Genomic DNA, 26,314 nt, shown 5'->3' with positions numbered 1-26,314 from the left:
GTGTTTTTCTGATAAACACCGGACACGCGGCCCTGACGCACAGGGCACGTGCTCCCGCCCACCTTGGGGGCAAAGGGAAGTAAGCAGGGAGCAGAGGTGAGAGGTCACAAGGCTCCTGAGGGGCCTCAAAGTGCTCCGGGTCCAGGGAGTCTGTAGCTCCGGCTTCTCCACCTGGAGTACCTTGTACCTGAGCTACAGGAGACACCTCGTTTCCTGTGGTTCGCGTGAGCCCTGGTCCCATTTTTAGACTGGAGCTCGCAAGTATGTGTGGGCGTCTATTTCTAATATAACTCAACAGCTGGATCACAGCATCCTTCAACAGGTCAGTTCCACTTCCAGGAATTTATGGTAAAGAGATTATTTTGATGTTCACACAGATGTGGCTAAAAGGATATTCACCATTCTGTCTGTAACGGTGAAAATCGGGAGACAGTCTGAACGTCCGATGGTCGAGAGCTAGGTAGATAAATCATGTTTGTTTAAAAAAGGAAACTAGGCAGCTATTTAAAATGATAGTAGGTAGTTAACATTGTATAAATAATGAAATATTCAGTAATAAATCTTACAAAATAGAATACATGGTATAAGCCTGTTTTGCTAAAAATGTTTCTTTTTATTGCAGGAAATATGCATTAAAATGTTAACCATCATGAGTCTGGGCTACAGAGTTGCAAGTTATGGACATCTTTCTGCTTATCTATCTTTTCTCATCTCTACAGTTAACATTTATTACTTTGGTAATAAGAAAGAGAAAACTTCTTTTTTTGAGAGACAGAGAGAATGCAGGGGAGAAGGGCAGAAGTAGAGAGACAGAGAGAGAGAGAGACAGACAGACAGACAGACAGACAGACAGACAGAGAGTATCTTAGGCAGGTTCCACACTCAGTGCAGAGTCTGACCCTGGGATTACGACCTGAGCCGAAATCAAGAGTCAGACGCTCAACCGACTGCGCCACCCAGACGTCCTGCAAAAAAGAAACTTTCTGTTCCCACAGCCTCTTATTTACATCTGAGTAACAGGAAGCAGAGAGTTGATCTGAAATTTCTCTGTCTCTGCCTCCTTCGCCTGAGGACCCGGGTAATGCTTGCGCACTTGTGTCTGCAATGCCGGGGAACGCCACGGGGGCCACTCAAGCTACCGCCTGTGCCTTCCTTACTTCTCCAAGGGATTTTCCGGCCTTTTCATACGGTAGCTTAGCCCTGCTTTAGGCTGTGGCTCGCTGACACTTTACCACCTCCTCTTTCCACTTTTATCTGTCCTCCCTCTTCACCATTCGGGCTGGTTTGTCCTTCAACACCCTTCCACTGCCCAATTCTTGGTCATCAAAACCACCCTAAAGTAAGACTCCCAAATCTCCATCTCTAGCCCTAGCCTGGTAGCTTAGGTGCCTATTTGCCTTCTGGAAATTTCCATGCTAGGATCTAAAACGCAGTGTATCAAAGCAGAATCCATTATCTCATTGCTCTTCCTGTTCTTCCCCCCAGACCTGCTCCTGGGTCAGCCAACCCCTGGGAACATCACCATCACCCAACCAGCCACTCAGGCCGGAACCATAAAAGCCACGGAAGACACCTGTAAATTAACACGTGTGGATTCTGCAATCTCCCCCAAACTCACAAGTGTGTCCCTCTCTTCACCGTCACTGCCACTCTCTTAGCTCAAGTCCTAAGACATCACATCCGGCATACTGCAAAAGCCTTCATTCAAGCTGGCCCACATGCTGTAGCCAGAATGATCTTCCTGAAACACCCCTAGTTTTGAAATCCTTCCGGAAGGAATTACTGTAACCTGTAGAACAAAGTGTAGGAGCCTCGGGATACATGGCACATTCTTCCCCTCCTGCTCCAGACCCCTCTTCCAGCCACAGGGCGGGGCGGGGGGGGGCAGTCATCGCCGTCCCTGGGATGCTCCCCATCTGCATAGGGTTTCCTCTGGCTGCACTGTGCTTTCAACCAGCCCTCCCTGCCGCACCTCTGCATCCCAAAAGGCCGGCTAATTGTTGTCTCCACTGTGAAGCTTTCCCAGACCTGGTGACTCCCTCGGGCTAACGAGGAGCCCCTCCTCTGTGACCCGAGAGCCCCCGTGCTTACACTCGTGTCACAGCACTGTCTCTAATTGTAGTTGTGCTCTCCTCCCCTCAGAGGACTGTGACCTGACTCCGGTGCAAGTCTGAGAGGCGAGGTGTGGGCACAGCCCGTGTCTCGTGCAGCCTCAGTGGAGATGGTCCTCATGAATTGCATGTATGGTCCCCAACTAGACTGGAGGTCCCTTCACGCCCCACGGGCTCTGGCACAGCAGACAATTGCTAAATCAGGATCTTTAAGTGCTCAAGATGCTGGTGCTCCTAGAAGCACAATCTGCAGAGCACAAAACGCGTGGTGATATTTTGGCCACACTCCACGAATTCTCAGTTTACCAGGAGGAGTAAGGAGTAACTCTGGTCCCTCTGACGCCCCCCATCCACCCCTCCAACTGCCATCGGTCATCACTGGAGGTGGAGCGGCGGGCACGTGGCCTCTCGATTCCTGACCTGCGGCATCAGGGGGGCCTTGTGGCCCCGGTGAAGGCCAAGTCCGACTCAGAGACAAGTGCGATGCTGGGAACGCCGGCACACCGCGTGAGCATCAAACCCAGCAGTTCACCCCGCGTCTTGCCTCCGAGGACAACGAAGTGTTGCTTGGTCACAGGCACTCTTTCACCCTGGCCCAGGGGGAGAAGCCCGACTCCTAGGATCTGCGGGGACCGCGGGCGGGGAGAAGGTGAAGGGACACGGAGGGAGACGAGGCAGCAAAGACGGATTACGTGGAGAGGAAGTATCGTTAATAACAGTGATTATATTAGTGATAGCATGAATTATTCATATTTAGCGAGCAGCCACGGTATTAGCAATGATAGTAATAGTCATGAGTTACTGGGCTAACGAGAATGGCGCTGAATGTTGTAATAATAATGGACAGAAGGATAATTCTGTGCCCACAGATCAATCTGAAAAGAAGTGAAATGTGACAGTGTGGGTGCTGAGGATGTGTCCGTGGGAAAAAGGCGGCGGGAAGCCACACGTGCGGACACATGAGAGGGGGAACCAGGCAGGAGGGCGCCCACCCGAGGCCACCCCCAGAGGCCGACTGGATTGACGCACGGGCCCCCGAGGTTCTCAAGACGCCACAGCGTGGAGATGGAGGGCACGGGGCCCTGACCTCCCTTGTGTTTGGGGTAGGAAGGCAGTGCCCTCGGCAGCGGACGGGCCCTGGTCAGAGGAAATGTTGCTGCACGGCCTCTCAGACGAGGGGGCGTCTAAGAGCCATGAGTTGCACACGAGGCCCACAAAATGAGCTGCCCTGGGCCCCTCAAAAGAAAACAAGAATTGCCACAGAAGCTGTTTCGGCTTTATTGGGACTTTGACCAGAATCTCTGAGCCCTAAACCTTCCTCTCTTCCCTCGGTGACCATAAACCCTGAGCGCGCGAGAGGGGGGTGTGTGCACGTGCGTGAGCGCGCATCCACATGCCCGTGTGCACAAGCAGGAAAGGAACTTTGAGAACGTCTGTTAGAGATCTTAGTCTCTCCCTCCTCCAGAGCCGTGGAAACAAGAGGCATGACTTATGTTTTGAATTTGATAGCTGGCCGTGTACAAGTTCCCGTAAGCCTGGTTAAGGAGTTTGGCAGTGCTCAGACATGAGCCTCGACTTCCTTCTCACCACCTCCACCCACCCCTCAGGGTCCAGTTCAGACGCTAACTCCTGGTGCCTCCAAACACGCAAGGCTCTCTCCTCCGGGTGCCAGAGCACCCCGGCTCTCCCCTCGGGAAGCCTGTTATGCGCCTCTTACACCCTGGCTCGAAGGACGCTCCCTGTCGTCTGCTCTGGGACAGAAGCCCTCACAGCTGGATGCCTCCGGCTGGAGCGGCCCTGGGGTCAGGCACAGCTCTCAGCAGAAAGCAGAGGTTCAGTAAACATTAGCTGAACACTGCGCATGATGAGCGGTGACTTGGAAACAGAGACACTTGCCCGCGAGACAATGGATAGAAATCAGAGACTTAATGCTATCAAGGGATTGATTTTCATTTAGTGCCAAATTAGATTCAAAATGATAAGCCTGAAAATAGTTTTGAATATGTGTGGTCCATGCAACAGACAGACTCTTTGTATTTTCTATACCACTTGAGGATTCATTTGATGGAAAACAATTGGTGATGCAGAATTATTTTGTTAAGGGATGACAGGAGAGTCTTAGATGGGGATCTGCCTTAGGCTTGTGAGCCTTTGGGCCCAGGAGAGTCACTGAAAGGGAGAAATGGCGTCAGGCACTGGGGTCTGGTGAGAAATTTGGTACAGCGAGGGTGCACCTGTGCCTAAACCAGGAAGTTCTGGAGAGACTAACACCCAATGTCTGTCTGTCTTTCTACCTACCTTTTCCTCTTCCATCAAATGGCAGATAATAGGAAGTACTGTGTATAGAATTTGGCAGGAATGTTGTTACATTTCTCTAATACCCAATAATTCAGTTAAAAAAAAAACTGGTACTCAGCGCTTTTCCTAGACATAGAATGCACATGTACGCGCACACACACACACACACACACACACACACACACACACGCAGAGGCAAAGTGTGTCATACAGGAAAATATGAATAACCCAGAGCCAGTCCCTAAGTAATTGTTGGAGGCCATGTTAAACCTTACCGGGAAATTGCTTAAAATGACTGATTTGCCTGTAGCACACATGAGCAGTCAACTTTCCTTTGTCTTTAGAGACAAGGCAGCAGGACTACAAATAATCCTTTTTTCTACCAGAACATTAAAAAGTAACAGGACAGGCTTCTCAGAGTTTAAGCTCTCCTTTCATTTAGTGGAGGTGGTAAAAAAGGATAAATAAACGAACAAACAGTAGGTTGCAGAATAAAGATAAAAAGTATCTACGTATGTACCAAATGAATATCTATGTATGTACCAAATGAATGATCTCCCCAAATACACCTGGCCAGGCTGGGCTTTTTGATGGAGAGCTCCTGGTAGAAGGTGCATACAGAGTGTAAGGACCAGTAAGTCTCCTGCGGCTCAGCACTGAGGGCCCATCATCAACTTCTGTAACTTGGAAGTGGCTGCAGGGATGGGGTGCCTGGCTAGGACACATGCTCTCGCGCCCCCCAGTACTAGGACTCCCTGCTCCACCCGGGTCCCTCCTTCACTGCCACACTCACCAGCTTTGCCAAAGAGACAGCGAGAACAGGGGAGACCCGAGGCTCACCCCACCCCCTGCCACTGCCAGAAAGTTCATTCTGTTCATTTGAAAACTATCCTTGACCCCTTGGGCTCCCAGGGCCACCTAGGCACAGGGTCTGTAAAGGTGAGCAGTCAGTGACTGTGAGGTTTCCAGGAGAAATGAGCCCCACAAGCTTCACTGACAGACGGCACACGGTTCGGGTCTGACACCTGCACCCACATTACCAACACCCACGCAACACGGGTCCAGTCTCACCAGGCTCTTAGACCACAACATGTGTGCACTTTTGGAAACTTTGGAAATGATTTCTTTTTAAAAGTTGAAACGAATGCAGGGGTCTCACTGAAATTCTCAAAAAGCACATCAGTTGCCTAAATTGTGTATACGTTTTCTCATCATCCCAGTTAGCTTCCAATTACCAGAAGGGCTGTCACAGCCCCTCTGGAGCTCCTGGGGAGTGGCCCACGCCACTGTGGCCGGCAGATTCCCCCCCCCCCCGTCTGTCCTCACGCAAAACACATGTGTGCAGGAGCAAGCCTCCGAAGCCCCTGCCTCCGCCATCTGATCGTCCCCTGCAACGCCGCAGCGGCAGGTAAGTCTGTGCACAGCAGCCGCCAATACACCGTTTCGGCTGCAAACGCACCGTTTCAGAGTTGTGGGAGCACGAAAACAGTGTTAGCCGTTAATCTCGTGTTACCCCGTCTCCGCTCAACCTCACTGCGACTTCAGCACCGTCTCCCTACGTGTACACGTACGTATGCACATTTCTTCATTTCCCCGAATTTTGGACATACTTTCTGCCCCTGCCATTGATCTCAGAAAGGAGAATACGATAACCATTTAAAAGATTTGACATGAAGCCACTAAGACAGAAGAGCATAAGAAGATAAAGAGGAATGGAGAAAAGGCAAACACCATAATAGCTCAGACAAGCAACTTATAGCAGCAACTTGCTTGCTCCTAATTATGATAAAGGCATAAATGAACTGTGTAATGTGTGCACTTTAAGCCACGTATGAAGAAAAACTGCAAATGGGCTTGCAGCAAATGCAAAATAGGAAGCTACCCCCAGTCTGGGCCCTTGAAATTGCTCCCTACCTTTCCTCAACATCTGGAAGGGGCCTCTTGGGTCTTTATGGAAAGTGGGAAGCCTCCGGAAGAGCAGACACCGTCAAGGAAGGAGGGCAGTTTAGCAGGATGAGCACCGGGCTGTGGCCCCAGCACTGCCGTGAACCACATGTGTCCTCTGTGGCAAGCCAGTCACCCTCCGGGCCTCCTTCTCTCTGGCTCCCGTGATTCTCAGACAGCACACCACAAGATCAGGGAGACAGATGACCAGGGAGAAACACGAAGGAAAATCAAAGAGAAATGGGTAGAGGGCAGCATCGGTCTTGCCCCAAATCAGTTTCCTTATTTCTGCTGCACCCACAGCGACCAAAACAGACGAAGAGGTAACCTTGGGCGAACTTACGCAGGCAGGAGGGTTTAATGAAGGAAAGGCCATTGGCAGAGCAGGGCTACGTTCCAGGGAAATAAAGGACTGGAGGCAGGAAGCAAAGGTAGAAGAGAAAGGCCAGAGCGGGGAGAGTAAAGGAACGGATCCAGAGGCGGCCAGAGGCCTGGAGCTGCTAGGAAAAGGGCTTCCCCTGAACCAGGGGGGTTTCCAAGTGATGCCCCGAGGGGCGGCCTCACCCTCATCTCTACCCTTTTCCCCCTAGAAGCCCCCTAGTTCACAGATCCCAGGGTTAGAGGGGAGGGGGAAGACAGGAGGCCACGCCCCGCTTCTGGCTGGGGCTCTCCCCTCTGAGGCTTCCCCGGTGGGGACACAGGGAAAGGAGTGACTTGTATGTGTAAGGGGAGCTGGCGCAGGGGGAGGGCCAGGCTTCATGTACTTCTCAAACAAGTGGGTGTCTAAGGGAGGAAGCAGGTTTCCGTCCTGTGCCGTGGTGCGGCCCGGGGTCCCCCAGGAGCCCGCTGGGGCTGTGCATGGGGCTGGGGGCCACGGCGGGCTTTCTGTCTTCAGCCAGAAGCTCAGTGCCAACAACGCGGCTTCCTCCCTGGGGAACTCGCAAAGCCCCGCACGGCCGCCCCCCACGAGAACGCGGTTCTGCGCGTACTGGTGTCACGCCTGCGCATGCGTCCGCGCACAAACACTGAGGGCTTACCAGGTGCCAGTTGCGGTGACAAAGAGGCTCTGTGGTCAAATGACCCAACGGAGGAGTCTCCCTCTCCTCGGAATTCACCATATGCACATTAGCATACAAACCAAAGCAAGCAAAATCTGCCAGCAGCCAGGGCGGGTTCACTCCCCTAGTGGAGGAAACACAATTCGGAAGCTAGGCCTCCAGCTTCCCCTCTGCTCGAGAGACTCCCCATCCAGAACACAGCTGTCGTGTCTCCAAGCCCTTCCCTGAGGACACGGAACAACCTCCAAGCTCCTGGGTCACCTGGCTCGTCCCACACACCTGCCTCCTGCCCTTTGTTCCAAGTAAAAGGCCCTGCTCGCTGCCCCTCCCTCTTCCCTTGCGGGCGCCCACCCTTCAAGGGGCGTCTCATTCGCATCCCCAGCCAGATGATCTCTCCATCCCAGCCCCCAGGGCACTTGTGAGCAAGCTGCACCAGATGACGACCTTCGCACGACCATTGCACACCACCGTGGGGGAGTTCACACAGTCCCCACGGACTCCAGGGCTGGGCCTGCTCCCTGCAGGGTCCCTGACTCACTGTCATAGCCCTGTGACCTCTCCTCCCCAACACCTCATAAGGCTGGGGACAAAACAACGGTCCAGTAGGGAACCGGGCGGCCTGGGCCCTGAGCAGCTAGAAGCCCTTGGGGAGGTCACCTGAATTCCTCTTTCCTTAATCGTGAGGCCAGGCAGGCGTGGTGCCAGATGAACATGGGTTTGAGTCGAACACTTCCAGGGGCAGCCACGGTGGCCGTATGAGGGCACGTCCCTTCACGCTGATCCATGTTTTACGTGTCATTTCCACTTCTGTCCCAGCTAAAAGAGAAGGGCTCCACAGAGCCTCCCAGCTGGGCCACTCTGGCTGCCACACAACGGAGCTGGCGTAGGGTCAAGGGCGCCATCTTGCCAAGGCCCTGCGAAACCATCAGGCGAGGAGAGCGGAAAGCCAGGGGAGCCGTGTGTGTGAACTTGAGGAAGGAGGAGCCATAGGACACTGAGGAAGAAGCCCGCTGTGCCCCACAGCATGTGTCACATTTATGGGATACAATAGGTCGTCGATTATCCAGACTAATTGGGGATTTAACGATCCGAATAATCAATTTTTCTGGGTAAGTGCTTACGATGGATTTGAGAGGAAGAATCATCAGCTGTTCAGGCAGAAGGGTCAAAGAGTGGCCTTTCAGGTGACCTGCTTTCCACAAAGTTACACCGCGGACGACTTCCAACAGGCTACAATCGCAAGGCAACTGCCAAATAAAGATGCTTGCTTCGACACCTTTAGACCGGGCGTGCCCAGATTGCATGCTTGTACACGGAAACCCCTCTGGGGTCAAGGGCAGGCCCTAGAGGCTTGAGAAGGCTTCTGACCGGGACGGTAGCACCAATGTAACAGAATGGTCTTCTAGCCTGTTAATACTTCCAGTGACCTCGGAGAGCTCAGGCACCTTCCAGAACGCTAAGGAAACAGACTCCCTGGCCAGAAGAAACTGGCCTCTTTCGGCAATATTCTGCAACACGCAGCTATTTTCCCTGCACGCGCAAATTTTCCCACACAGACGGGCTTTGTAGACATAATACGGTTTAAAAATGTGCCTCACAAGAGATGCTTTTGAACAGAGGATTGTGCTGTCGTGGTGTGGCAGCACAGCAGAATAATCTGTTTGTTTCATCTCTCTCAAATGCTCGCATTCTCCCTCTGCTGTGGTTCTGGGCGTTGGAGAGAGAACAGAGGTGCAGAGCACTGCACATTCCCCCAAAAAATAATGGGACCGTCTGCTGATGCAGCAGGAGGCAGGGAGCCAGTCACACACTGTGTCATTGTTTTCCCCGTGAAGAAACAATGCTCCCACATCAGCATCACCCAAAAAGTGAATGGTCTTTCAGACAGTCTCTCCATCCGTGAGCGCCCATATTATTTTTATACATTTTAAATGACCCCTACCCTTGGGCACTACTTCTCGCATAAAACAGTCACTTCCCTTGGGGTGTAAATGCGCAACGATCCCTCCTGCTCATTTATGCCTTTGAGGCTGTGTTGCATTTAACTCTTAGTCGAAAAGGGCTGATTTATGTATTACAAGGTATCTTACTTTAAGCAAGTAAGGCACACAAAGAGATAAAGCCATAGATCATGGGAATTAAGAGAGGCTGCCTTAATCACTGAGCTTCTCTGTAGTGAATTTCAAAACATACGTACCTAGAACACGTGTCTTTGTTTATTCTTAGACATGATACAAGCTCATGTTGTGTAGCACATAGAGACAAAATCCACTTATACACACTAGATAACTAGAAGACAACGCACCAGGCACCGTGGGGACCACTCACATGGCCCCCGCCCTCTAGATGCTTCCCCAGCCTGTCATCTTTGGGAGGGCTGGGACACACTTTGCTATAAATGTGCTGCAAGGTGGCCATGTCAGGCTAATCGGAGGCCAGAACGGGAGGATCGGGGATGCTCCTTGGAATGGGCCCACCCCACCCCACCCCACCCCTGCTCTACCGGGCACTCCTCATGCTGGCCAACAGCATCACCCAGAGAGCAGATGGGGCATGTGCCCTGTGGCAGGGGCAGGATCTAACACTGGAGTTACTGGTGGCCATAACCCGAGACTTTGCTTGAGAATGGAGCCACTCTGGAGGACAGACGTGCCTGACGTGGAAAGAAACCCAGTCTGATGAAGTGAAGCATGTGGGGCTAGCCGTGTCTGAAGACCGCCTGTCCCTGGACCCTTCCATTACCCGTGACAAGAAATTCCCTAAAGCGCATTCCAGGAATAAATAAACTCAGGGCAACCAAGAGGAAAATGGGCCAAAAGCACAGCCAAAGGGGCTGCCTTCCAATCTACTCGCCACCCCTGTCTGGCTGAGCAGAGAAAGGCCGTGCGGATGAGCCTAGGTTCAGTTCCTGATGGACCATTCCAGAACTCCAAAATGACCTACGCTGGTAGAAAGAACATTTACAGAAGCAGGAGACTTCAACCCATGTCTCTCAAACGTGGCTTATTCCTTCTTCACTGCAAGGCATCAAAAAACTGGTTTCTTTCCCTCCTGGATCCCCCAGAGGATGCTGTCTTTTCCTCACACCTGCTCTAAGATACCTGGGAAGACAGGGTACATTTATTACATATTCTCTTCAAAAGAGTATGATTTCCCTTTTGACATCAAAAAATGTATCACAAGTGATTTAGAGGAAAGAGACAGGAACCTAATGTCAGCTTAGGTGCGATACAAGTGTGAACGGCCAAGCGCCAGAGGACTTGAGGGAGGGGCTGTAGTGGGTGCTTTGGGGCGGCTGGAACAAGCATCAGGATGTCCTGGGAGCAGGTGCCCCACGTGAATCACTAAGCTACGTCCACATGACCCAGCCGTCCTGGTCACAGCTGATCGGACCTGGGTGGGCATGTAACCGGCAGCCTGTGAAGGGACCTGCCAACCGTGGCCTTGGCACGGGGGTTCTGACGGGTAACCAGACAAACACTGTTCCACCTGGACTGAACAGCCTTCCCTGCAGTCCTGCCTTCCTACCCCCCGTGCTTGCGCAGTGGGTTCTCCATCACTTGCTGGAACCAGTGTGAGTGTTTGTGTTTTGCAGCCCAGTATGCCGGGCGTTCCAGACACACACCTGGCGTCCTCCGGGTTGGGAGCTGGGCTCTGTGAGCACCACCATGCACGGCTCTTCCAGCACCCTCCCCACACTTTCCATCACCTTCCCTCCACCTGCCTCACTGACCAGGACCCGCGTCTCACTGCACTGCTATCACAGGAGCAAGCACGTTGTAGGGGCTCGGTAAGTGCTTGCCAAGTAAGGGAAAGCTGAGCAGGTGAGAAAGACGCGGACACGGTGCATCGGAGCAGGAGCGAGTACAGTGCTGGGGCATCGCCCCAAACCCCAACAAGCGCCCACAGGAAGGACAATAGAAATAAGCAATACACACGACCACCCTTGCTCAAACTTTTGTAGTCCCATCGAAAATCACACTGGATGCACCTGGTACACACCGCTGAGCAGTAATCAGTGAGAACTGGGCAATTCAGGGCTGAGAAACATTGGCCCAAACCCTGAATACCATGAAAGTTAACCGAAACAGAAGATGACATAAGACCCCCACTCCCTCTGCTGCTTTGCTATATCTCTGTGATTTACTTTGCCAAGAACATATTTTTAAAACCACAGCATCGCCATAGGACCCAGCAATTCCATTCCCAGGTGTATACCTCGAAGGACGGAGAGCAGGGACTAAGAGAGATATTGGTATGTGAATGTTTGTTACAGCACTAGTCACAACGGCCAAAAGCTAAAACAACCCAAATGTGTACCAACAGGTGAATGCATAAGCAAGTTCTGGTACATTCATACGATGGAATATTATTCAGCCATAAAGGGAATGACATTCTGACACCTGCTAGAAGGTGGATGAACTTGAAAACATGCCCCGTGAAATAAGCCAGACACAAAAGGACAAGTATCATTTGATCTTACTTATATGAAAGATCTCAAATATGCACATTCATAGGGACAAAAGGTAGATTAAAGGTCATCAGAGTGGCACTGGAGAAGGGAACATGGAGTTATTACTTAAAACACACAGGGTTTCTTGGGGTGCCTGGGTGGCTCGGTCGGTTAAGCGTCTGCCTTTAGCTGAGGTCATGATCTCACAGTTAGTGAGATCGAGCCCCGTGTCGGGCTCTTTGCTGCGTGTGCAGAGCCCGCTTCGGATCCTCTGTCCGCCTCTCCCTCTGCCCCTCCCCTGCTTGTGCACGCACTTGTGCGCGCTCTCTTTCTCTCTCAAAAGTAAATAAATAAATAAATAAATAAAAACAAACAAAAAAAAAACCACAAAGGGTTTCTATCTGGGGTGATGAAAACGTTTTGGCGATGGATATCGGTGACGGTTGCACAACATGGTGAATGTTCACACCACTGACCTGTACACTTAAAATGCTTAAAAGTGGTATATGTATTGTACCACAATAAAAAAAGAATCTCAGTAGATTTCTGATTTTAGGTATATGACAGAATGAGCTATAATGAATCCCATTCCTGTTATAAGCACATAAAAATCTGGGTGAAATACAGGAAAGACAATTTTTTTATAGTTTAAAAAATTTTTTTTTTAATTTAATTTTGAGACAGAGACAGAGCATGAGCAGGGGAGGGGCAGAGAGAGAGGGGGAGACACAAAATCCGAAGCAGGCTCCAGGGTCTGAGCTGTCAGCACAGAGCCCGATGTGGGGCTCGAACTCACGGACTGTGAGATCATGACCTGAGCTGAAGTCAAACGCTTAACCGACTGAGGCACCCAGGCACCCCAGGAAAGACAATATAAAAGCCAGAGCTAAGCTTGGTAGAACAAAAAAGGATAATTAACATGCATCAGAAAATAACAAAGATCAAAAATACAAAGAAGTACCACCTATGTTCTGTAGGACTCCTTAATCTGAAAAATTTCAGTTCTGGACCAATAAAACCATTGAGACAATGGCCCAAAGAGACACAAAACCATCCCACAACAACACGGCTACAACCCACGAATGTAGGGATTAGTTACTAATGAGGGCGAGCTGGCACACGGACAAAATACAGCCACTGTCAGGAAGAGTCGCCCTAATAAAAAAGCATGTGTGATACCCACACCCTGAATTTGAGAAGATGGAGTAATCTGAGAGATGCTGTCAAATAAGGAAGTTTGAAGCTATGGAGAATAAATGAAAACTGGAAATTCTAACCAAAACCAGAACGACATGAAAGAGAAAAGGCAGATTTTGAAAGCGGCAAACACAATTTCTGCAAATGAAAAACACAGCCATTGGAATAAAAAAATTCAAAGGTGAGGAGAAACATCAGATAAGACAGAGCTAAAGTGAAAATAATTAACTGGCAGAGAGGTCAAGGTTTCCCAGAATGTAGCAAAGACAGATGGAGAGACAGACGCTACGGAAATGAGGCTAAGAGGAAGCAAGGTGAAATGAGGGAGTCCAAAATACGTTTAAATAGGAGTTCTAGAAAGAGAGACAAGCAGAGAAAGAAAAGCAGTGCTCCAAAGAAAGAACAAAGCTAAGAATTCTGGGACTGATAAGACGGGATTCCTCAGACTTAAGACTTAAGAAACAGGGTGATTCTGAGGTAGAACATAATCTACGCAGCAAAGCTAACAACAGCAGAGACGAGGAGAAAATTTTAAAACCACCAGAGAGAAAGATGACCCACCAAAGAGTAATGCAACTGGCAGCAGATTTCTCATCAGAAAAATAAAGCAGCTGGAAGAAAACATCAAGGGTTTGAAAGCAAGTAAACTGTCAACCTAGAACTCTATACACATCTAGACTATCGTCCAGGATTTAGCGTGAGATCACCTCCCACGGTACACAGACGTGTGCACAAGTCTGTGGCGTTACTTGTAGTTGAAAAACACCGGAGGCCATTGAAATGTCCACATGGAGGGGACGGGCAGGACGAAGTGCGCTGTGAGGAGTGTGTAATGTTGTCAAAAAGGAACAGTGAAGACACGCACGCACTGATCTCCAGGGTAGAAATTGAAAACAGAGCAAAACGGGGTGGTGATGAGCATAGAAGAAAAAATGCCTGTGTATTTATTGCTGTAATTCACATACCATAGGAGTTGCCATCTCAAAGCGTGTGGGTGAGTGGTGTTCATTATATCCACAAGGGTGGCCTCCATCAACACAGCCTGATTCCGGAACATTTCACCACCCCAGCACCCGTACCTTCCACACCCCCTCCCCACGGCCCTCCAAACCCTGGAAACTGCTAATCCACTTTCTGTCTCTAGGGGTTTCCCTATTCTTCACATTTCATATTGAGGGGATCATATAGTAAGTGGGCTTCCTTCACGTAGCATCATGTTTTCAAGTTTCAGCCATTTTGTACGATGTAGCAGTATTTCCTTCCTTTCTGTGATGATGATATTTCACTGTATGGACATACCACATTTTGTTTATCTGGCCACCTGTTGTGGACGCCTGGGTTCTTCCCACCTTCTGGCTATTATGAATAATGCTCCTGAAAACGTTCATGTACCGGCTTTCGGCGGAACGTATGTTTTCTCTTCTCTTGGGTATTTACCTAGGAGTGGCGTTGCTGGGTCACATGGTCAGCTCTAGATTTAACTTCCTGAGGAAATTTAAAAGTGTTTTCCATACAGCTGCACCACTGAGCATTCCCACAAGCATTCCACTTTCTCCACATTCTCACCAACGCTGGTGCTGGTCATTTTCCATTTAAAAAAATCATGATCACCAAACTGCTGGGTGTGAGGTGGTATGTCATTGCACTTTCATTCCCATGTCCCTTACGACTCATGATGTTAGGCATTTTTCATTTGCTTACTGACCATTGCTTATCTTCTCTGAGAACTATCTATTAAAACTCTTTGTTTTTACCTTAGATTGTGTTTTTTTTTATCGTTTAGTTTTATGAATTCTGTATACATTCGGGACACCTGGGCTCAGTGGGTTAAGCATCCAGCTATGGCTCAGGTCTTGACCTCACGGTTCATGAGTTGGAGTTCAAGTGAGCTCAAGCCCCACTTCGGGTTCTCCTCTCTCTCTCTCTCTCTCTCTCTCTCTCTCTCTCTCCCTCTCTCTGCCCCTCACTCACTCACCCTCTCAAAAATAAATCCTTTATATATTCTGGGCAATAAACCTTACCAGACATAAGACTTGCAAATATTTTCTCCCATTCTCTGGTATATACTTATTTCTGCAAAATGAAACATAGAAAGGATATACCAGAAATGTATGAAGCAACGTATGGGGCATGGTTGAGAATGAGGAACAATGTATAGATAGAGAAGGGGGTAGGTAGAGCTTCTCTGAGTGTATCTTTTCATGTAGTTTGGACTTTTGAATTATGCTAATGATTTACATTTCCAAAAATATATTACTGGATAAATAGGAACCAAAAGTTTTTCCTACAATTGATTCATACAGAAATGAATGAACCCAGTGGGTGGGAGATGGGCTAGATGGGTGATGGGTATTCGAGAGGGCACTGGTTATTATCTATTTATTTCTTAATATAATTTATTGCCAAATTGGTGAGTATACAGTATGTAAAGTGTGCTCTTGGTTTTTCGGGTAGATTCCTGTGGTTCATCCCAGTGAAGGAGGGCACTTGTTATGATGAGCCCTGGGGGTTGTATGTAAGTGACAAAATCACTGATTTCTACTCCTGAAACCAACACTGCCCTGTATGTTAACTAACTAGAATTTAAATAAAAATTTGGAAGGACAAAAAGAAACACTAATATATGAAAAAAAAAAAAGAAAGAAATGAAGCTAACAGTCCATCAAATAGATAACGTACAGAAGAAAAAGAAAGTTGGGGCGCCTGGGTGGCGCAGTCGGTTAAGCATCCGACTTCAGCCAGGTCACGATCTCGCGCTCCGTGAGTTCGAGCCCCGCGTCAGGCTCTGGGCTGATGGCTCGGAGCCTGGAGCCTGTTTCCGATTCTGTGTCTCCCTCTCTCTCTGCCCCTCCCCCGTTCATGCTCTGTCTCTCTCTGTCCCAAAAATAAATAAAAACGTTGAAAAAAAATTAAAAAAAAAAAAGAAGAAAAAGAAAGTTTAGAACCCAGTATCTGACTGCAAGCCTCAAGAGGGTATCTTGCAAGCACATAAAGGATGAGAAAGAAAGGTTGAATTGTATTCAGTGACTTTGAAACAGGTAGCTGTACTGGTGTGGCAACTGGGAAACAATCTAGTGTGAACTATGGGATTGAAAAAAATGAATAAATAAATTAACGCTGTTGGAAATCAGTGTTCTCCTTGTGGGAGAAGTGAGATACAAGTAGGAAACAGGGGAAGGGAAGAAAAATTCCTATGATGTCAATATTTAACTGGAATTTAGAAGTGCCAGTATAAACTATTAAAAAAACAAACAAGAACTGTTTACACACACACACACACACACACACAACACTCTTAGAAAGATAAAAATATATAACATGTAGTTATTATATATGATATACAATACCTCCCGTATATTATATACACATCTTTGTCCCATCCACTGAAAGAGCCTAGAAGCAGTAGTACCTCATTAGTAATGAACACACCCAGTTCTGAGAAATTAGGTTCTAAAGGCCACATGCCCCTCAAAGGAATCCCAGCTTCTTGGAACAATGGCCGATTCCAGGGCTGTGGCAGGGAACATTCAAGGTGATCCCGGAACACCCGGAACAGCCAGAAACTGAGAGATGCTCCGAACCAGGTAAGAGCATGTTGGGAAGACAGAGGAGACGCTTTGCACGGACTCCCACCAGCCAAATGTGGAACAATCCGGGCCTCAGAGTAACCGAAGGCTTACATTACAACACTGAATTACTGACAAGAACGCACGGTTCCCTTCTAAAAAATTGAAGGGCGGAGGATGGAGGAGACAGTGCAGCTCCTTGCACAAGAACGCTAACCGAACACACAGACAGATGGTGGAGGTGCGGAATGTTGCAGAAGCACACCCGTCACGGTAGGATCAGACTAGGGCGGGACGCTTCAGCGGACTCGAGATCACTGGGTACAGACTACGCTGGGAAACAGAACAGTTACGGAGCGTCAAGGTTTTACCACACCGGTTTTTGACTAATTACAAAGGGAAAATGCACCTTCCCGTTTGGAGAAATCTGCTGGCCTCCCCGTTCACCCAAATAATCACTTCAAGAAAAGTCGTCAGTAATGAGACCAGCTGACATCCTGCAGTGCTGGGGTGGAGCGCGAGATGGGCACAGTATCACCAGGATGTTTAACCTGAACCTAATAGAGGAGAAACAATGAGACATGTTCAAGACTGAAGAACACTCTACAAAAAGCTGATCTGGGCTTTTCCAAAATGTGCACGTCAAGACAAACAAAAGGTCAAGGACTTCGTAGACTAGGGACACGAGAACTACCGCAAAGGATGATCCTTAACTGGACGCCAGAGCTGAAAGCAAGCGCTGAAGCTCTTTATTGTTATAATTAGGGACATTTGGAGGTGGGCTATACATTTGATGATAGTGCTAAATCAAAGCTAAATTTTAAATTTTTTTTTTCAACGTTTATTTATTTTTGGGACAGAGAGAGACAGAGCATGAACGGGGGAGGGGCAGAGAGAGAGAGGGAGACACAGAATCGGAAACAGGCTCCAGGCTCCGAGCCATCAGCCCAGAGCCCGACGCGGGGCTCGAACTCACGGACCGCGAGATCGTCGTGACCTGGCTGAAGTCGGATGCTTAACCGACTGCGCCACCCAGGCGCCCCAAGGCTAAATTTTAAAGAGTGATCATTCTACTGTGGTTATGGAGGAGAATGCTTTCGTTCATAGTCTACAGATGCTGAAATATTTAGGGTGGGAAGTCTATGACAAATTCTCAGAGGCATCAGTCTAACAAAAATGTGTGTGTCAGGAGAGCGAGAGCGACACAGAGACCAACACAGACAGACACAGACAGATAGACAGACAGAGCGAGAGCCGAAGTGGCAAGAGGCTAACCATCAGAGAACCTAGATGGAGGGTATAAAATATACATTTTATTCATCTTACATGTCTGCAGGTTGAAATTTCCCAAAATAAAAGGAGAACATGAATCAGGTGAAACAAAGATATTTTCAGTTTTTCCATAGGAAATGACTTCTATGGGAGGTACTTGTATGAATGGGAGGAGGGGGTGTGAAAGCCATGAGGAGTAAAAACCATGCTGGCAAATCTAAATAAACACTGTGAAAAGTAATTTTGTACATTATTATAACTAACCTGGGGATTAAAAACAAGATAGATCCAACACAGAAGAGCACAAAGATAGGAAATACAGAAGACAGGTTGATTGGTGTGGAAGCTGGAAAGTCCATTTATATTCAGAAAGTGCCGCCTCATTTTAGACTCCATTAAGTCAATTGTGCACGATAAATATTTGAGGGTAACCACTATAAAATGGAAATATTTATGTAAATTAAAAAACACACAAGTGATATTCTATAGAATTACGGGGATGGAAATGTATAATAAAACAGGAAACGCCGGGTGAGGAGTCGCATCAAATTCAAGTTAATGGCTTCCACTGCAGAGAGAGAGGGGATGGGAGGGGGTAGTTTTTCTGTAAAAGTGCTTCATTTAAAACGTTCTTTCTTCTTACACGTTGGTGGGGTACATGCTACCAAATTACAGCTTTCTACATGTCGGAAATATCTCACAGTTAAAATTTCTTAGGAAGAATCCCTCGGAATACTTTCTAATTCATACAGTCAGGCAGAATGTGAGCGAGGGAACCAACGCCCAAGGCGAGAACTGCAACTTGCTCTGACAATTCCTTGCAGCTCAGATTCGCAGCAGGCCCTGGGGGACCAGGGGGAGTAGGGCACATCTGGTCCCTGGAGGAGTGTCAGCCTGCAGTGACCCCTGAGGACACCTGCAGTGGAAAAGGACATCAGGGCAGGGAGCAGGTAGCAAAACCAGATGTGACACAGAAGGGCGCTCAGACCAGTGCCGGGGGCAGGTAGGGGAGGTGTCCGGACCGCCTGAGGGTGCAGAAGCTGTGGCTCCATTTCTGCATAGCTTACCTGACCAGGAGTCAAGGTGAGGGCTGTACCTGCATTTGTGCTCAATCTCCCCAAAGGTCCAAGGGGGCCACACTGCTCCCATTTCAGAGACAGGGACACCGAGGCACGGAGAAGCTGAGTAATTCTCCGCAGGTCACATGGGACCGGGAGACACAGGACTCGCACACAGGTCCTTTGGAGCCCAGCTCTCAAATGGGCTGTAACCTGCAGGCGATGGCGAGGTATTCGAGAACCTTCACCAGAGGAGGGCGTGGACAGATGTGCCTCAGAAATGCCCAGGGGATGCTCTGTGGCAGAACACCTCTGCGGGGACTGAGCGCGAGCGATCAAAAATCAAGGCCAGGCCAACCAGTGCAAGCGCCTCTGTTTTCTAAGACAGTCCTCAGGCCCTGATGTCCCACCTGACCCTGGGAGGATTACAGGAAAGACGGTATTTAATAAAGTTCTTCTCATAATTAAAACTGAAACCAGAAAGAAACTCAGAATCATGCTGATATAATAATAAAATAAGGTATACATGGACTGGATCACCTTACTGCATAATTAGAACACCACTAATTCACAATTTGTTATAATTCACTTAGGGACTGGGCTGAAGAAAATCTACATTTGTATAAAGAGAAATTTTTCTCTCAGCAAATCAACAACATAAGTGACATTAGAGACTTGAGAATGTCTTTGCACTTATAAATGAGGTTCACTGAAATAACATCACAGTCTGTTTATTAAAACATGTTCCCAAAGAGCTTTAATTGCTAAGACTTAGTTTGACAATCAAGGGCGACAAGGTGCCTTGAACACAAAAGAACTTAAATTAGTCATTCACACTTTTTATGAATTCAGATGACTTATCATTAGTCAGATTTACTGAGCGGCTGCTCTTTTGTTTCAGGGGCCATTATTTTCTAAAGGACGTTAGGAGGTAAAAAGCAAAAGACAAATGATAAAGTTGGAAAACACATTTGCAATACACAACATCTAAAGCCAATCAAAAATGGGCAAGGTACACGAAAAATAAGTAACTTCATTTTCATCGTCTCATGTTCGTTATCACATGCGCATATAGTTTCCCATATTTTATCCCGAACCTTTAAAAGCTGGTTCAACAGAAGTCTTGGGGAAAGAGATGGGAATGACAGAGTGACGAGGGCTCCGGACAAGAAGGCGGAAAGTTCCTCCAGGCTCCGCGTGTGCTCGCGTCACTCGTTCCACCCGGGAACCCTCTGCGACCGCGGTGAGCCTGACTGTGCCCAGCTCTGGGGCCGGGGCGGCTGCCAGCCCTTCATCCAGGCCTTCCTGGATCGCCCGGGCCGGATGGAGCCTCCCTAGAAATTACCGAGGAACCCCAGCCGGGCTTCGCCAGCGCCTCCGGCTCCCACCGTGGCCACGGACGCCCCTGCGCCCACTGCACGCGCCCACCCTGCCCCGGCACACCGCCCACCCACACGCGCTCACCCCGCGGGCACGCAGGCCACCCTCGTGCGCTCACCTCTCCCGCACGCCCACCGCTCATGCTCGACTTGCGGCCCACGGAACCCCCCCCCCACACCCAGTGGCCCCCCGGTTGGCACACGTGGCTGCACGCGGTAAACACAGCGCTCACGCGCGGGAGCAAGAGGGGAGAGGAACGGGCTGAGAGGGGCAGAACGGGAAGGAAGGGCAAAGAGTGGGGAAGAGAGGAGAAAGGAAAGGGAAAGAGAAGAGAGGAAAGGAGAAGGTGAGCAAGCAGGCGAGGAAGGAAGGAGATGAGAACAGGAGGCAAGGGGACGTGCGCAAACGTGGCCAAGCAGGTGCAGCCATCGTCTCCTCGCCCTGTGGGGGGCTCCACGTGACCTACGTGCGGGCTCACAAAAACCTGCAGACACGGGCCGGACAACGTGGCCATGTGGCCGCCAACAGTTGAAGAAATTTAACACATTTGTGGAAAGTAGCATTTTTTCCCGGTAGCCAAAAGTTGGAAGCGCTCCACTGGCTACTGACAGCTGCATGGAGAGACAGACCGTGGTCGACGCGCACAGTGGGGCTTCAGCCTTCAGAAGGAGGGGATTCTGACACACGCCAGGCAAGGACGAACCCTGAGGATGAGATGGCGGCCGCCGTATGCTTCCTCCTCTGTGAGGTCCTCAGAGGAGTCACATTCATGGTCAGGAAGTAGATGGCCGTGTCCAGGGGCTGGGGGAGGGCAGGCGGGGAGTCGGTGCGCAACGGGGACAGTCTCAGGTGGGAAGAAGAAAAACTTCTAGGGACGGATGGTGCGGTTGGATGCGCACGATGTGAGTATGGAATACTACTGAACCGTGTACTTAAAATGGTTAAGTTGGTAAACTGTGTTATGTGTGTTTTGCTACAATTAAAACATTTTTATTTAAAAAGACAGATGAAGACGACTTTTGCTTTCAGCCATGGAAGAGTAAGAGGAATCTGACCTACTCCCCCACCTTAAACAGAAAACCAAGTATATGCAACAATGATGTTTAGACGCTGGACCATGGGCCAGCACCATCTCACAGGGGTTTCCAGGCAAGCAAGGGAACCCAAACATCCCAGAGGGCCTCCTGAGTCGGGAAGACAGAGTTCAGCATTTGGGGGGCAAGGAGGCTAAAGCTTGTGGGGCAGAACCCAGGCAGGAACCCGTGTACGCACAGCCCCAGAGATCTGCAAGGGAGTCCCCTCCGGTCTCTGCTGATGCTGAGCTGTACATCTGTGGTCTGTGTAAGGAAGGAAACCAGCAAGGTATCCAAGGGAGTGGGCGCTGAGACGTCAAAGGAAAGGTACAGAGAATACAACACCAGGAGCCCAAATGGCCAGAGTTTGTGCTCCCGCCACACCAGGCATTGGATAGACTTTACCCCGAGCAGACCAGCTCCCCCAGAAATGTTAAAGCGGTGCCTTCAGGCAGAAAGAAAAGGACACTAGATGGAAAGTTCGATGTACACAAAGGAATCAAAAGCACCAAAAATGGTAAATATGTGAGTGAATATAAAAGGCTTTTTTGTTCCTCACTGAAAAAAAATTTAAAAGAAAAGTCAGAGTATTGGTAAAGATACAGCAGACTGGGACAATTTTATGACCAACTTGACCTGATATTTTACAAAACATTCCAACAGCAGTAAAATACAAATTCTTTGTAAGTGCACACAGAACATTTGCCGGTATATTCTGGGTCATAAACAAATCTCAATAAGGGTAAAAGGACTGAAATCATGCAAAGTATATTCCCTGACCACAAGAGAATTAAATCAGCAGTCCATAACAGAAAGACTATCTGGAAAATCCCTAACAGTTGGGAGCGGAACATCACACTTACAAATAACCCATGGGTCAAAGGAGAAATTACAAAGGATATTAGAAAATATTTTGTCCTGAACGAAAATGAGAAGCCAACGTCTTAAAAATGCACCTAAATCAGTGCTTCGAGAAATACGTATAGCATCAAGCACTTATGTGAGAAAAGAAGAAAGGTCTCAAGTCAGGGATAAGAACCCACTTTGTGCCACTTCAGAAACAAACAACACTAAGGGTTGGAGGGAGATGGAAGGCGAGCAGGTGTGCCTGGGTCCTTCAGGGCACTGGCATTTGTCCTCGTGCTCACTGCTTCTAAGGGGCAAGTGGCTGCACTCTCCCCAGTTTTACGTGCTTGTTCCAGGAGGGAAGAAGGGAGAATGGCCAAGTGGTGCTAGCCACGTCTTTATCCCAAACAGAACACTTTCCTGGAAGTCCTACCCAGTGGCCTTCCCTAAATTCTCATTGGCTAGAAGTCTGTCACGTGGTCACGTCTAGCTGGGGGTGCCTGGGGACTGCACCTTGGGTCAGGCAACCTACAGTGTTGGCCACGTAGGTGAAACTACCTGATTAACCGTAAATCACACACAGAAGTGAGGGATTAGCCTAGTTACGCCCAGTAACCAAACATACGAATCAACTCTTGCAGCCATCATGAAAGTGAACCTACGGGTACCAAGCTCCCAAATTACTTTTGATCACAGTCTCTTTCTTCAACTGCAATGGTTCCCCCCATCCTTGTTGGGCATTTTGTGCTATTCTTCTTATCTTAGAATAGAAACTTTATTGCAACCATATTCAAAGGGAGAGTATCAAGAGACTTAGAGGAACGAATGAGCAAAACACTACCAGGGCTATGTTGCTAACTGATAGGTATGACGTAAAATTGCCATCATTCTGCCTCTGCCGCAGCACACAGGCCGCATATAGTGAAGCGCACCTATTTTTGGTGGAGCTGAGGCCCTGACAGTGTAGCTGTCCAGGGAGGTGCCCCCACAGATCGCCAGGAGATCTTGCTAAGGCAGGCACACATCCCTTTCGGCAACTGGGCCCATCCAGGGAGGCCTGGACACACTGTAAAGGCAGTGGGGGAAGGGAGCCTCGCACCCCACCCCTGGGGGGCTGGTGCCAATGCTCCGCAGAGGCTATGAGCAGGTTTTCCGGACAGACGCAGAAGTCACGGCTTTGCACGGTCACTAAGCTTCCAGGTGCAGGCTGTGAGGCCCCCAAGCCCAGAAGGCTAAAGGGAAGCTAGTAATTTATCAGAACCATGCACATTTTAAAACTGCTCCTGATTTAAGTTGCACGGAGAGGTAAATTAAATTTTATGAAAGCTTTGACTTTTAATACTATCGGCAGTATATTAAAGTGTTCTGAAGATTATTTATGATACATATTTTCTCAAACTGGTCCGACTCCAGTGATGGAAAGCATGAACATCTCCAAGCAGGAAGTACTTAAAACGCTCTTTGCCATATTTAGAATGCGGGACCTGGGAGACGTTGCTCAAGAACTTTCCTTGTCTTTCGGTGAATTTATTCTCGTACCTTAAACGTTGCTGCAGGGGTGACCACTGTGGCACTGGCCAGGAACGCTGGCAGTCACGCTGAGAGAGGCGCAGGAAGGAGAACGCGGACGTATGGCAGCTGCCGGAGGTGGTGCTCAGGGCAGGTGTTCCCCTGACACCCCTGCTCATGTAAACCCTGTGTTTCCAGAATAGACCATGCTTCCCTTAAGGCAGCTGAGTTTTATGTACATGTTGCGGGAACTAGCTCTTCATTTAGGATGCTACCATAGTTTGCTTGATATCTAAAGACAGTAATTTTTTTAAAGAAGTCTCTGTTGACTTGGTGTGTGGGGGTAAAACGCCAGGCTGTCAAGCCCTGTTTTAAATATAAGCGAAGAAGTGAGTATAAGTGACCGTGTCATAAATTTCAGAAAAATAGTGTATTTGCCCTCGTACTCCACTTGACAAGAGCAAGAAACTAAGGGGATTGTGAAGTTTCCTTCCCCCTGTCTGATTCGGTTAAGTCTTGCAGGGACCCACCCAGTAAGTGAACCGCTCCACGTCCTTAGGGCAGAATGCTGGCCGGTAAGAAACGTGCCCTAACGCAAACAACGAATAAATGGTTTACGACACTAGAAGTAAGGTCTGTTGAAGCTAAACCTGTAAAATCCTTAATACTTGTCCGGGAAGTCAGAGTTGGCAAACAATGTCAACTGGCAACTGGGTGGCCCAGGAGCCAGGGTCAGATAAGGAGGGGATCGGGGCCAGGTGAGCCGGCTGGGGTGGGAGCGGGCCACAGGGGAGAGCTGCGGGCAGATCGGGAGGGCCTGTGGAGATGTCCGGAGTCGCCCAGAGTGCGGCCGCCCCTGTGGGAATAAACTCCAACTTGGACCGCACCCTCTGTTCCTTCACGGCAACCAGAGTGGCGGAAGCACGTTCACCAGAGGAGAACTAGGTCGGCGACGAGGGCTGAGACCTGACGTCCACGGGACACTGAGGGACCGAGGTGGTCCCACCCGGAGGAACTCGGGAGGGCGGGAAGGCCCGAGGGCTGGGTTCAGGCACTTCCAGAGCTGCCTGTGAAGCAGGGACGGCCCCTAGCACTGGCAGGCACTCGCGCGTTCGTCGTCCTGAGAGGACTGCGGGGCGCCCGGACAGCCAGCTGTACCGAGGCAAAGGGGCACAAAGCCCCCTTCCCACGGCCACACAGACCAAGAGCGGCAGAGCTGGCTTCGGCCCCGGGCGGTCTGGCGCCCATGCTCCTGACTGCTTTGCTTTGCTGTCCCTCGACACTGGGGGGAACGGGGGCCAAAGCTCACTGGTTAGGGTCAGATTTTGACTCTCTGTAACGCAAAGTTTCTTCACAGCGAGAACTGTGCAAAATAATAACCCTGACAACAAGCCCGGGAGTGAGGTTCTGCTGTGCTCGTTTTGAAGACAAGGAAACAAACCCAGGGAGTTTAAGATGGCCCCAGTTCCACACTGTTCCACAGCTGGTACACGGCGGAATGCGGTTAAAACTCACGTCAGCCTGGTTCCTCAACCTCTATGCCTCCTACTGCTGCCCCGACTCCTCATCACCTAGCACGCTCCCTGTGGTTTGGCAGGCAGTCACAGCGTCGTCCTCAAAAGCAACCCAAGACTCCCTCCAATCGAACCCTTTGCTAACAGCTGAGAGGGACGTGGGATCCAGAGGAAAAGCTGCAGGCCTAACGTGTACACGTAAGTGGTGGCGGAGCTGAGGCCGGAACTCGGGGTCTGTAACTCCCCAGAAGGTTCTCTCCGCTGCCCTGAGCGGGATGCACGCTGGATGACCTCCCAGGCTGGAGGTTGTCCAGGTCCGTGGGTTTTATCACACGGAGGATCCTGACTCAGAAAAACGCAATCCAGTGGGTCCGGATGATCCTCCACCAGGTTCCTTTATGGAGTCTACAGCTAGGAGACATTGCATCACTTGTTCGAAATTGTTTGCCTCCACCTGGCCTCATCGTGACTCCCCAGAGGCTGAAGGACACGCCCACCCCATTGGCTCTGGGCCTGCCACATGCCTTGCAGGAGGAGGTGACGGTGTGCCAGTGCCCAGCAGAGGCCTTACCAGGTGGCGTGGGTTTCCACCGGCCCTCTGGAGCCCCTGTCCCTCCACCGCTAGAGGAGCACGGCCCAGATGGTGGCTGCTCACCTCAGCCCCGGTCTTGGCACCAGAAAGCTCGGGGAGCAGGGCCAAGCTCCACGGATGGCAGCTGAGTCACAGGATTCTTAAGTGAGAAATAGATGTTGGTCGCTGGATGCCACAGAGAGTTGGGGGCTGTTAAGTCACTGCAGCAAGAGCTGACTAATGCAGAAATTGGCACGAAGCAGGGGCTGTCGTAACTAAAACCCTGATTTCCAGGGCATTCGTTTTGGGTCTAGGCAATGGGAAGCCAGAAAACTCTTAGGGGAGGTTGGAAAAACGGCAACCCAAGGCATGCAGCACTGGAACATTTAGCAAAAAAAGATCACCTGTGCTAGCTTGGAAGGTAGAAAATGTACCTACTGAACCCGTTTTGAAACAGCATGTTA

General features: G+C 49.6%; 1 protein-coding gene across 2 annotated transcripts in view; it reads right to left on the bottom strand.

The window, feature by feature from the left end:
• Nucleotides 1–26,314, bottom strand: part of SDK1 (sidekick cell adhesion molecule 1) — an 888,233-nt gene that overhangs the window by 262,430 nt on the left and 599,489 nt on the right. The gene's annotated exons all lie outside the window — the stretch shown is intronic.

Source organism: Puma concolor, chromosome E3 (assembly GCF_028749965.1).
Source record: "Puma concolor isolate L17-30 chromosome E3, mPumCon1.1.hap2, whole genome shotgun sequence".
In the NCBI taxonomy this organism is placed as follows: Eukaryota; Metazoa; Chordata; class Mammalia; order Carnivora; family Felidae; genus Puma; species Puma concolor.
Note: the sequence above shows the minus strand (reverse complement) of the source record. Positions and strands in the feature narration are given on the sequence as shown.